An 11185-nucleotide genomic window follows, 5' to 3' on the forward strand; every position below is an offset into this window, starting at 1 on the left:
ACTAGAGAAAACAGAAAAATTTGCTGAGAAAGCAGAAGAAGAGGTTAGTGGAAAAATCTTATTTTCTCTGGGCAAACAGTACTTATTCTCCTTGTGATCAACACCAGATACTCTCCAGCAATGGTTTCTTGTTGTTCACTCCACCCTGAAAGAGTTTTTCTAACCAGAACTGTTGTGTGTTACTGGTTTTAACAGATTTGATAAAAACCCTCAGAGCACCATCCGATCCATTTCAGATAACAGCAGCTCAGGGCTGAAAACCTTCCACCTCACAAATTCCCAGCTCCCAAAGAGGTTTATACAGACAGTGGTGACAGCCCTAAGCTCTCTTGCTCTTGTTCTGCATGTTTGTCATGGAAAAGAAAGCTGAGGAGTGTTTGTGGCTGGCAGGCTGGGAGGGAGAAGCCATGTGCATCTGAGTGAGTCACGCTCAGTACAAAGCCAATGGTCAGCACTGCACACCCCACTGTGCTTCTGTGTGACATGGACACTGTGAACCTGCATACTGTCACCACGGTTTGAAGTGCTTGTTCTGCAGCAAGAATATGCAACTTTTTCTGGTAACTAAGAATTTAGAGTGCTGCCTGTCTGGTCCCATGCCTCAGTGCTGGGAGAGAGCTGCTGGTGGACTGTTCTGCAAGTGAAAATAGGGACAAGAGCCACAGTTGCAGTGGTATCTCCTCATCTGCATCCTTTGCTTGTGTCCAGTCATCCCAAACTCTTCTGTTCCAGCTATATCTCTGTTTTGGGTGAGACTACTTCAGTCAATGAGTGCAATGATTTCAGTATTTCCTATTCTTAACTCTTGGGCTAGTGCTTAGGTGTCCAGCCTCTGACTTAGTTTCTTGCTTCTCAGATGCCAAGGAGCTATTTTTATCCTTTAACCAGGCTTTTCTTACGCTGGCAGAACAAGTTACCAGCATGGCCCCATTCCTATCAGTAGGCATGCTTTATGAAGCCTCCTTGTTTCTCAGCCTGTTAGCTCTACTTGTCCCCAGGAGCAAGAGTTTGGCAGAGGAAGGATTACACAGCCAAGCCCTGATGCAGGACATCCATTTGTCTTGCTTGGAAATCCTGAGGTTTGAGGTCTGATAATTGAGTGTTTCATTAAGCCTGATGCTGCGGTGGAGCCTGGAAAAGTGTGTGCTGTGTGTTAGAGCACAGGCCTCTCTGCTCAAAATGGCCACTGGGGGAGAGCTGAGGCTGCTGTGTTGGATAAATCCTTGTCTTAAAGGATCCAGTGGGTCTCTGAGGGAGGCAGAGGCGCAGCTGACAGCAGCATGTCCTGCTGACAGGCTGAGCCACGCACCACCTCCAGTGGCTTCTACCAGGAGCCTCCCAGCGGAAGAAGGATGGGATGAGTGTCCTTGGAGGAGGAGGAGACAGAGGAAGATCCTGACAAGGGCCAGAAAGTCCCAGGGAGCTGGAAGACTGTCAGAAGGGAAAGACATGACTGGAAGGGTCCCAAAGACATTAAATGTGGGGAGGAGATTTAGGTGAACTGGAGATATTTGAGCATGGCTGGTTCCCTGGTCACCTCCTTATCACCATGTTCAGGAATCTCTCCAGGGCCTATTGGGAAAAAGCGGTTTCTTGATGAATTATTTGCGCTGAGTAGTTGTGCTGCAGACACAGAGATGCAAGGCACCCTTTGGTCCTGTGCTTAGATGCAGCTACATCACATCTCCACTCAAAATCTTCTTTGTCCTGAGGCACTGCTCATCATGATCAGAACAGTCTTAGTTTTGAGAGCACAGAATGAGAATTAAATGGCAAATACTTCCAGGAAAGGGAAATAAATCCCAGAAAATACTTAAGCTCCCAGAGTATCTCACTGCTGTCAGGTTGTGCTGTGTGTCAGCCATGTCAGCATTGCACTGACCAATCTGATTTTCCCAAGTGCCAGCTGGGTTATACCTGGACAAGAAAGAAAAACCTTGTATGGTGCTGTTTAGGTGCCTGTGCACGGACAGATGATGTACGCAGTCAGCTAAAGGGTATTCTGTGGTTGGAAGAAAACACTCTATAGCATTTCTTCTCCACCTGGGAATGACCCGTGGTCTCTGCTTTTCTCTTCAGCCCACTGTTTAGTGCTCCCAAACAATGGAAAGAGCTCACATTTAAAGCGTTTGCTTATCTTAAACTGAAGACCCAATCAAAAAGGAACTCTTTGAAAGAAGTTTTCAGCAATAATTTACTTCACTCTAATACGAACAAGTTTGAACTGAAACTTTTGTGACCTCTGACTCGTCAGATTTTTCTTCCCAGACCTTCCCCTTTAGCACATTTTTCAGGATAATACAAACCAATCTGTTTATTGTTTCCAATTTTAAAAAGTAAGGAAAAAAAGGATCGCATCCTCGTGAAAATTGCTTCATTGTTGGGCTGTTTGAGTGGTCAGTGTAATATATCATTGTTTGATCTGGCAGAACCATCTATTTATAAGCTAGTATGTGTCAAGCTCTCTTTTTGGCAAAAGGGGGAAGACACCTGGTTTAGTTTAGATTCCTCACTATGTAATTCCAAACATCGTTCTGTCCTCTTGGATTGAAAACGCAGGCTGGGATCCAGGCTTAAGAGTGCTGCTGTCATTCACAGGATGCTCAAGGGCCTCTGCTCTCAAGGTTCATGAGATCATAAATTCTTTGTTAATTTTCCTTTTTTCACAGTTCAAGTCTAGGCACAAGCCCAAAGCAGGGTACATATTATATGGAAGTGAGGTGCAGTCTGTCCCTGTTCAGAGAGAGTTGCCTGTATTGACCAACAGAGGCAGCAGCAATAAATGTTTGCTGGTGAGTTCAAGAGGAGTGGATCACTTCTGCAGAGCTGTCATAAAACTGGGCCATGTTTGGGCATAGGAATTAGGAACATTGTGTTTCTGCATTTAAGTAAGTGGAAGGGAACTGATGATGGACTTGCTGTTGAAAGGCACTATTCAATAACAGTGCAATGATGCCTCTACAGAGGTGTCTTTATAGTTTACTAGTTCCCTCTTTTCAGGGCTTACATACAACATAATGTAGCAGCAGTCTTTTAATATGAGTCAGCTTAGATCATGCTATTAGATAAGATTCAGGGTGTGCATGTCACTGTTGCTTGGTTGTAAAGTTCAAGAGCTTATATGGATGGATTCATATTGATTTCAACTATAATGGTTTACAGATCTCATAAAGGGCACTGGGATTATCACTGGCAAGTGATTGGTATGGCAGGAGTTGTAGTAGGCAATGCTGTGTGCATGTTCAGCACTTCATAGAATCCTGGAATGGTTTGTGCTGGAAGGACCTTAAAGCTCACCCAGTTCCAACCCCTGCCATAGGCAGAGACACCTTCCACTAGAGCAGGTTGCTCCAAGCCCCATCCAACGTGGCCCTGAACACTGCCAGGGATGGGGCAGCCACAGCTTCTCTGGGCACCCTGTGCCAGCGCCTCAGCACCCTCACAGGGAAGAAATTACAGAAGTTATACTTAGATAAATGTAGTAATGATGAAAAAGAAGGCAAGGTGAGAGAAAAAGAGGATGAGATAGGAAAATGACGGGTGTTGATCCTGACCACACGCTGTGTCCCTGCTTAAACCAGTGAACCCAGTCCTTTGTGTCCGTAACATCATAGCATTGCATCATTGCCACGTTCAGCCTTCAGCAGGCTTTGTTTTGTCTCTGTGGTGGATCTTCTCTATTCTAACTGAGAAAGAGCCCTTTGCAAGGAGCTGGCCAGTTGTCTAAATAGGCTCAAGACCCCATGATTATTTTCTCTTCATCCTCCTGGTGAGGGAGATAGGTGGTCTGGAAAACAGAGTACAAGTGAAATGGTTCATGCCCGGAGCAGCACAACTATGCTTTGAGGCTGACTTACTTTTCATAATTTATCTTGTAATGTAAGCCAATGCAGTAGTTTAAGACAAATTTATTTTAAGCCTTAAAGGGCAAAGGACTTGTATATTTAACCACAGGTTAAGTTTGACTTAAGTACACTGAAGTCAGCAATGGCTATTACCTCAGTGACCTCCCATCTCCTACTAGGCAAAGTCCTTCTGTTCCTGCAGCCCATGTTTAGACACTCTGTAGTAATACAGCTGTGACAGTGCTCTGGGAAGTAGAAATGGAGCTTGGCTGTGAGTGGACGAGTGGTTATTGGTGGCAACTGAACACTTACCAATGTAGTGAGCAACACTGTCACCGCTTCTGAGGTGTGTTAGGTCCTGAGTTGTGCAGTGAAAGGAGTTAGGCACCCAAACCCAGCACTGCCATGAGATATGTTGCTGAGAGGGCTGTGAGGGGCTACAAGGGAAGTATGTTTGTGTTTCCATCCAGGTGTGGTCACAGCAGTGACAGCCTTCTTGATAACGGACCTTAAGTTACAACACTTGGTGAAGTGGGAAAGCTAAGGAGCCCTTTAGAGCTTATTTAGCCCAGAGAGCTTCCGATCCACCTCTTTCCATTTCATACTGGAAGATAATTTGCAACGAGAGAAGGGGATTCTCCAGCATTTCCACTGAAGCTGCTGGAGCCAGAGGACAGATACTAGAGGACATACTCTAGCCACAGAATATGTTTTCTTGTTTTCCAGTGGTTCCAGTTCTTAAATCTCTGCGCATATTTCACTGCGTGGCACTTTAATGCAAAATTCAGAAGCTGTCTTCTTGCACATGGGGTTTGTGTCTTCTTTGATTCTGAAACCTGAAATCCCTCCAGCTTGCACTGGAGGTACCTAAGTGGTTTGCTGGATCTGGCCCTAAATATTTCTTCTACTCAAAATATAAAGTGTCATCTTCCTATTAATGGAGCATCTTCTCTGATAAGGCCATTCATTTCCGTAGTTGTCTGTGACCAATTCCAGGCTACTTAAATGAGTGGAAGTTACATGGATATGCATGACAAATACCTTCATTTAGCTCAGTCTCTGATGGCTTCTGGGTCTGAGAAGGTAGGTAAACTAAGAACCTGGAGAAGGTAAAAGAAAACATTGTTAGGAGTCAGTTAAGGGGCCACATTCTCTGCTTTTGCATTCAGAGGCTCTTTCCTGTAACTCCTGCAGAAGCAGTGGGACAGACTACCCCCCACTATATCATTTCTTTGAGCATATATTGGGTTTGGGTTATTATCCAGTGACAGAAAGACAGGATGTTGTGGATTGGAAGCATTTCATACTGTGTGGACTGAGGATTTAGACCTGGCCATAGTGAGACGTTCCATGTTTTTCCTGTGCTAGTAGATCACAGCAGAAGCAGCACTTGCCAGCTTCTTAAACGTAGCAAAAAATGTGAATGTGGAAAAAGGATAAACATGTCTTTCAGTTTCCTGTAAGGGATGTAACTTTATTTCTTGTTTTGCCAGTGTTCAGGCTCTTTTATTATCTGAACCTTGGGGCTGTGAAACAGTGTGTCACCTTTACACTGTTGGGCTTTGTTGAAAACAGTGTTTTCTTGGACACAATGTGACCACACTTACCAAACAGAGAGCAGGGGAATGTGATGGCACCAGAAAGCAGAGGTAGTAATAGGAATATGACTCAAAGAACTTGCCTCAGGCTTAAGAAAATATTTTTACCCTGCAGTCAATTATACATCTTTGTTCTGCTCCCTTCATACTTCAGAGTTTTTTGCTTCCTATGGTACCTATTTATTACATCTGATGGACTCAGTCTTTTACAATCATACACTCACAAAAGGCTTTGGGTTGGAAGGGACTTAAAAGCTCATCCAATTCCAGCCCCCTGCCACTGGCAGGGACACCTTCCACTAGATCAGGTTGCTCCAAGCCCTGTCCAGCCTGGGCTTGAACACTGCCAGCAATGGGATCGTCCTTAAATCATAAGTGGGAAGAGCATGCAGGGCATTAGAACAACTGTATTATTTTTTTGTCTTCCTTATGCAGTATGGAGTCCAAATGCAGGATCCTTGCTGCTCTTGGGTGCTGAGCCCCGGCAATGAACACTACTTCCAGTTCTGCCCATATCATAGCAAAAAGTATGACCTGTTCCAGTGGTGGAGGCACAGATTTGTTTTACGAGTGTGTTACACCAAACACCACAAGCTAGTAGATTCTGAATTTTATTTGGTGGTAATCTTGACCAATAGCAGCTAAATCATCTACAGAACTAAAGTAAATGGGAAGAAAATTTCTCATTTATATTCCAGCTGTGCAAAGGGATCTTGAGTTTTCCCCATCCTCTCCTCCCCAAGCTTGTCAGCAGTAGGAATTCCTAGTAATAGAAGCCAGACAATGCAGGTGTTTCTAGAGTGATTGTGATCTTTCTGATGAACTGCATCTGCAAGAGATCTCATCATCACAAGCAAAGCAGGAGTTATGAAGGAAGGTGCCCCTCAAGCAGTGAACTGGCAATTAAAATAGTATTAGAGGCTCTGAGACATGGAATTGCATTGGAAATTTGGAAATACAGTAAAGATAGATCTGAAGATGTCATTATACCACCAAAATCTTGGAAGCATAAGGGACTGGCAAAGGAGACCAGTGTGATTAGATAGTGCTGAAATCCAGCTTTTGGAGCTTTAGCTGTATTACTAAGATCAGGGGCCCTTATCAAACTCAGTCCCAACAGGCTGTCCTAAGTCATCTGCCCTAAGTCATCGCGGAAACGGCTGCAAAAAAGTGCTGATCTTGGGAAAATAGCATTTTGCTGCTGTGAAAGGCCTTAGGATGACAGCCTTGGAGCCCGTGGTCTGGTTTCCTCACGCAGAGCAGCAACATAAGGTTTGGTACATTACAAACTGAGCGGTCTCACACTGTATTTGGAACAAGAAGATTTAATTGAGAGGGAAATGGATTAACAGTGGCTAATCAAGGCCACATTTTCTTCTAGCCTCTCAGCTGGGGCATGTGAAACATTTGCAAATGGTTGTCATTCCAAGCTGAAGCTTTAGTGAGAGCAGGATACATTTACACATGGAAAATGCATATGCTGTAACCTGCCGAGAGCGTTTCATAGTGCTTGTGGCCACAGTCTGGTTTCCACTGGGAAAAGCAGAGTGGACCTCAGCTTCCTGATGGCAGCTCTGTTCCCTTCTGCTCACCCCTGCTGCTGCTGGAAGATCTTATTATGCTTGGTTGCCTGGGATTGAGGTTTCTTTCCCCCAGTACTCATCCCTACTCTGAGCTCTACAGTCCTAACAGGATATAGTATTGAGGTGAGAAGTTACTTCCATACAATAAGATGCAGAAATAGGTGATTATCCAGGACATGTGTTAGGACTTTAACCCTTGAGTGCCAGTCCAAAACCCTGTTCTTGAGATAATCCACCCTGATTTGTGGGGTAAAACCAGCTGACACATGGATGTGTGACACAAACAATTAAACTGCCCCTTCTTGAACCAGAGGCATGGTAGTCCTTTGGTATTGCCATCATTACTTGGAAAGAGACAAATGAAAGGCATTCTTCAGTGTCATACAGCCATGACCTAAAGTCAAAAGGATGTCTAAGTTGTTACTGGAGGAGATCCAGTTGTAGAGAGAAAAATTCATGCCAAATCAGCTAGAGAAAGTTGACTGAAATATGTTTGAACAGACAGATTGTTCAGCCATCTACACAGCTGGCTCAATAGAGGAAACAGCTATTCCTGGTAATTGGAAGCAACTATGTGTATATATACATAAAAAAAAACATTGAACAATCTTTCTAGTTGTCACTGTTTCTCTCAGTGAGAAGTCTGAAACCCCATGGTAGCAGGGGGAGAACTCAAACCAAGACATTCAGTGTCAGTACCCTCCCATCGCATGGCCCCCAGTAATTCTGTTTTGTTATAGGAATATATGGCTCTGAATATTGCTGAGCACTTGTGTGCAGCAGGAGATGCTGTTTCACATCCACTACCCAGCTGTCCCCATTCATTCCTGCCTTCACAAACCATCCCAGATTTCCTTTGCTTCATCATATGTCCTGAAACAGGGAAAGCCATTTGGTTTAGTCACTAAATCCAGAGATGGGGTTTCGTAATATCAATGCAGAACCGTGGCATATACTTGTTAGCAAAACATTTAAATGCCTCAATCTGCATTAATTTGCATTCTGGGACTTGGCAGCAGTACCAAAATTTGTATTTGTTTTGGGATACCACTAGAAGAAAATCTGTTCCCTTCAAAGCATGTGGCTGCCCCATCCCTGGCAGTGTTCAAGGCCAGGTTGGACAGGGCTTGGAGCAAGCTGCTCTAGTGGAAGGTGTCCCTGCCTGTGGCAGGGGGTTGGAACTGGATGAGCTTCAAGGTCCCTTCCAACCCAAACCAGCCTGGGATTCTATGATTCTATGATTCATTCCTTGCCAACCTGTCTCTGTTGGGCTAACAGCAGGCCACGGCTGCTCAGAACCTGGCCTTTCTAGTGGTAACTGAAGGGTTAAATTGAGCCCCAAGCACTTGTTCTTCCAACATACCCTGCACTGCTCACTGTCTCCAGGATTTATGGTCACCTAGTCACATGTTAAAAAGATTATTGGAAAAATATGTAAATGAAAGTTAGTAAGTGTAGCAGAGTGGTGTAAAAGCAGACTTATTAGCAACAGGATGCAAGGTCCCACACATGCTACATTGCTGTTGCTGGAAACATCATCAAAGAGCTTTCCAAGGCTGCAAGGCCCAGATGGATTTTCCATCTTTATGCACCAGCCCTGAGCCAAAGCTGAATTCACAGGTGAAGTTGACACCCCAGGACATGGGGAGGTGCCTGGGCTGGGTATCTGTCCCCCACACAGGCCGCTTTGGTCTTTAGGCTGAAAATACACATCACAACTATTCCCTTTCCAGGCTCATTGGGGCTTTTCCCCCTCTAGAGACTACACATCCATTTGCCAGCAGCCCACAGGGCAGTGCTTTAACCCTGTGCTTTCCTCCCATTGCTGGCAGGGAGGTTTTAGACTAAAACAGCAAAACACCAGTGCCACAGAACACGTCTGCTTTCAGCACTCACATGGCTCCTGGCTAGGATTTCTGTGGCAGCTTGTGGCAACCAGGCTGGGGAGCAGGATGCTGAGTAGGAAGAGCAGAACCCCATTTTCCCCAGGGTATCTGCCTTCCCTGACGCAGGCTCTGGTTTTCAGAGTGAGAAATTCTCCTTCTGTGTAATTGATGGAGAGATTTCACACAGCCAGTATTCCAAGGGGAGAACCAGATAAGGTCTGTGGTATCCTCAAGTTGTCAGGAAAAGGTCTAGATTGCAAAACTTGGGAATTAACATTACTGAAGTATCAAACAGGTATACTTGAACTATACTCTGCAGAGCCCCTCTTGAATTGCATAACAGAGCTGCCAGCATACCAGGCTGGATCCCATTCTGTAGCCGGAATTCCCAGTAAATTCCCTGTCTGAAGTGGTGTTTGCTCTCTGATTGCCCAAACACCACAGATCCCTTTTGCATCAAGAGCAGAGCATTTGTGGCTGCAGCAGCTGTCAGCTCTGCCCTGCTCCGGGTGCTGGGAAGGTGATGCAGCAGCCAGCAGGCCCCATGCCCGGACCCATGCTCTGCATGAGCAGACCAGGGGTTCCGCTGTGCACATTCATCCACTAGATCAGGAACCAGATGGGTGTATTCAAGTCACCTTCAATCTGGTCTTTGGAAACCTCAAACTGAGACAAAAATATAAGCCCTCAAACAATAACAACAAAACCAGCATGTGACTAAAAGCTGGAATGAGGCACTGCCAGGATTTCTCTTGGCAACCCATCATCCTAAGAATCTGCTTCTTGCCACACTTGTGCAAGGCACATTATTGAACATTTCCTGACTATTTGCCCAGGATGCTATAAATGCTGTCCAAATAGCAGGGTCTCGCCTGCCTCTTTGATACATCTGGCTAAATTGCATTAAGCAGCACGCCAGAGGCTGATGGAGTCCCCACAGGACGTGCTCCGGCTGTCAGGCTCTCCAAAGAGCCTGGGTGATGAATGACAGTGCTAACATTAAACAGCCTGCCTGTGATGTTGTTCAAGTGTCCCTCCCCAACAGCTCGCCTGCTGCCCCGTCTTCTAGGAGATAACCCAGCACAACAGAACATTACCTCATTAAGAAAGCTAGCTCTAATTAAAACCAGACGGGGCATCACCTCCCTTACATTAGCTTGAAGGGTCCACCCTGCCATTTAAATTCCATTTGGGGAGATTAATATCCATACACACATTGTGAAGAGTGACGTTCTTAGGAGTAGACAGTTTGGAGCAAATTTAAACGTGGTGAAAGTGAGCATCAACAATCACAATTGGAATCACAGGGCTTTCAGATGTTCGTGCAATGCTCTGGAGGGCTTATGTGTATGTGGGGGGTGTGCATGCGAGAGATCTCTCCATCCCTGGCTTAGAAGAAACGGAGAGACATGATTTTGTCCAAACCTCCTGTTAATACCATCCAGACATATTGTTTAGGCCCAGGTCCTGTATCAGTACGATATACCTGTCTGTACCCAAAGAAACAACATACCAGCTGAGGAATGTCAGGAACAATTCACAGGATACCCACAGCAGAGCCTTCTACAAACATCCCATCACATCATCAACTCTGTTCCTCCCATTACTCTGAGTTTCAGGGTAAAGAAAGGCCAGGTAAGAGATGGATTTGGCTGGCCCCCTGAACGGATGGAAAGAAAAGGGGAAAATGAATCATATCCATGAACTCACAGCTCAGTTTTCATGGCACTCAGGTTTTTCTTCCCTGATGACTCTCTGGTTTATTTTAAACCAAAGGTTTTAAGTTCAAAAATGACTTAATTTGGAATAATTTGAAGCAAGCCAGTAGCATCACTTAAGTCACTTATTTTGCCTTTTATTCCTACAGAACGTTTGGCACAGAGCACTGCCATGGTTTGTGCAGGATTCCCACTGCAGGAGCAGGCTGATACAATGGAAGCACTTTTTATCTCAGGATTTTACTGCCACCCACTGACTGGTGACTCTAAGGCCCCTAGGCAAAGAGCACTGTCCATGGCAGCAGCACAGGCTGCCCCTCAGGTGTGCCAATACAAACAGGTGTGTTATCTGCTGGGAAAACAGAATGTTTCTCATGTGGAGCAGGTTCCTGGGATGGTTTGTCCTCCCATCATTCCCACCAGCAGTTCTGGCCTAAATCTGGGAGGTGGGAAAGTGAGAAACTCCAGCCCAGCCACCCCAGAAGCAGCAGTAAATGTCGCCTGCATCCAATCTGTGAGGCACTGTTTTCAGCAGGGCAGTAGAATCATGGAATA

At 45.3% G+C, this 11185-nt stretch overlaps 1 long non-coding RNA gene across 1 annotated transcript in view; it reads left to right on the plus strand.

The window, feature by feature from the left end:
• Positions 1 to 10947, plus strand: part of LOC130599091 (uncharacterized) — a 38220-nt gene extending 27273 nt beyond the window's left edge. The window contains exon 3 of the long non-coding RNA XR_008972150.1: positions 10780 to 10947. This is a non-coding gene — a long non-coding RNA (uncharacterized LOC130599091). The remainder of the gene's footprint in view (positions 1 to 10779) is intronic.
• Positions 10948 to 11185: the final 238 nt, after the last annotated feature.

Source organism: Pezoporus wallicus, unplaced genomic scaffold (assembly GCF_028554395.1).
Source record: "Pezoporus wallicus isolate ANWC-B61680 ecotype Strahan unplaced genomic scaffold, APGP_CSIRO_Pwel_v1 contig_8108, whole genome shotgun sequence".
NCBI classification, from domain to species: Eukaryota; Metazoa; Chordata; class Aves; order Psittaciformes; family Psittacidae; genus Pezoporus; species Pezoporus wallicus.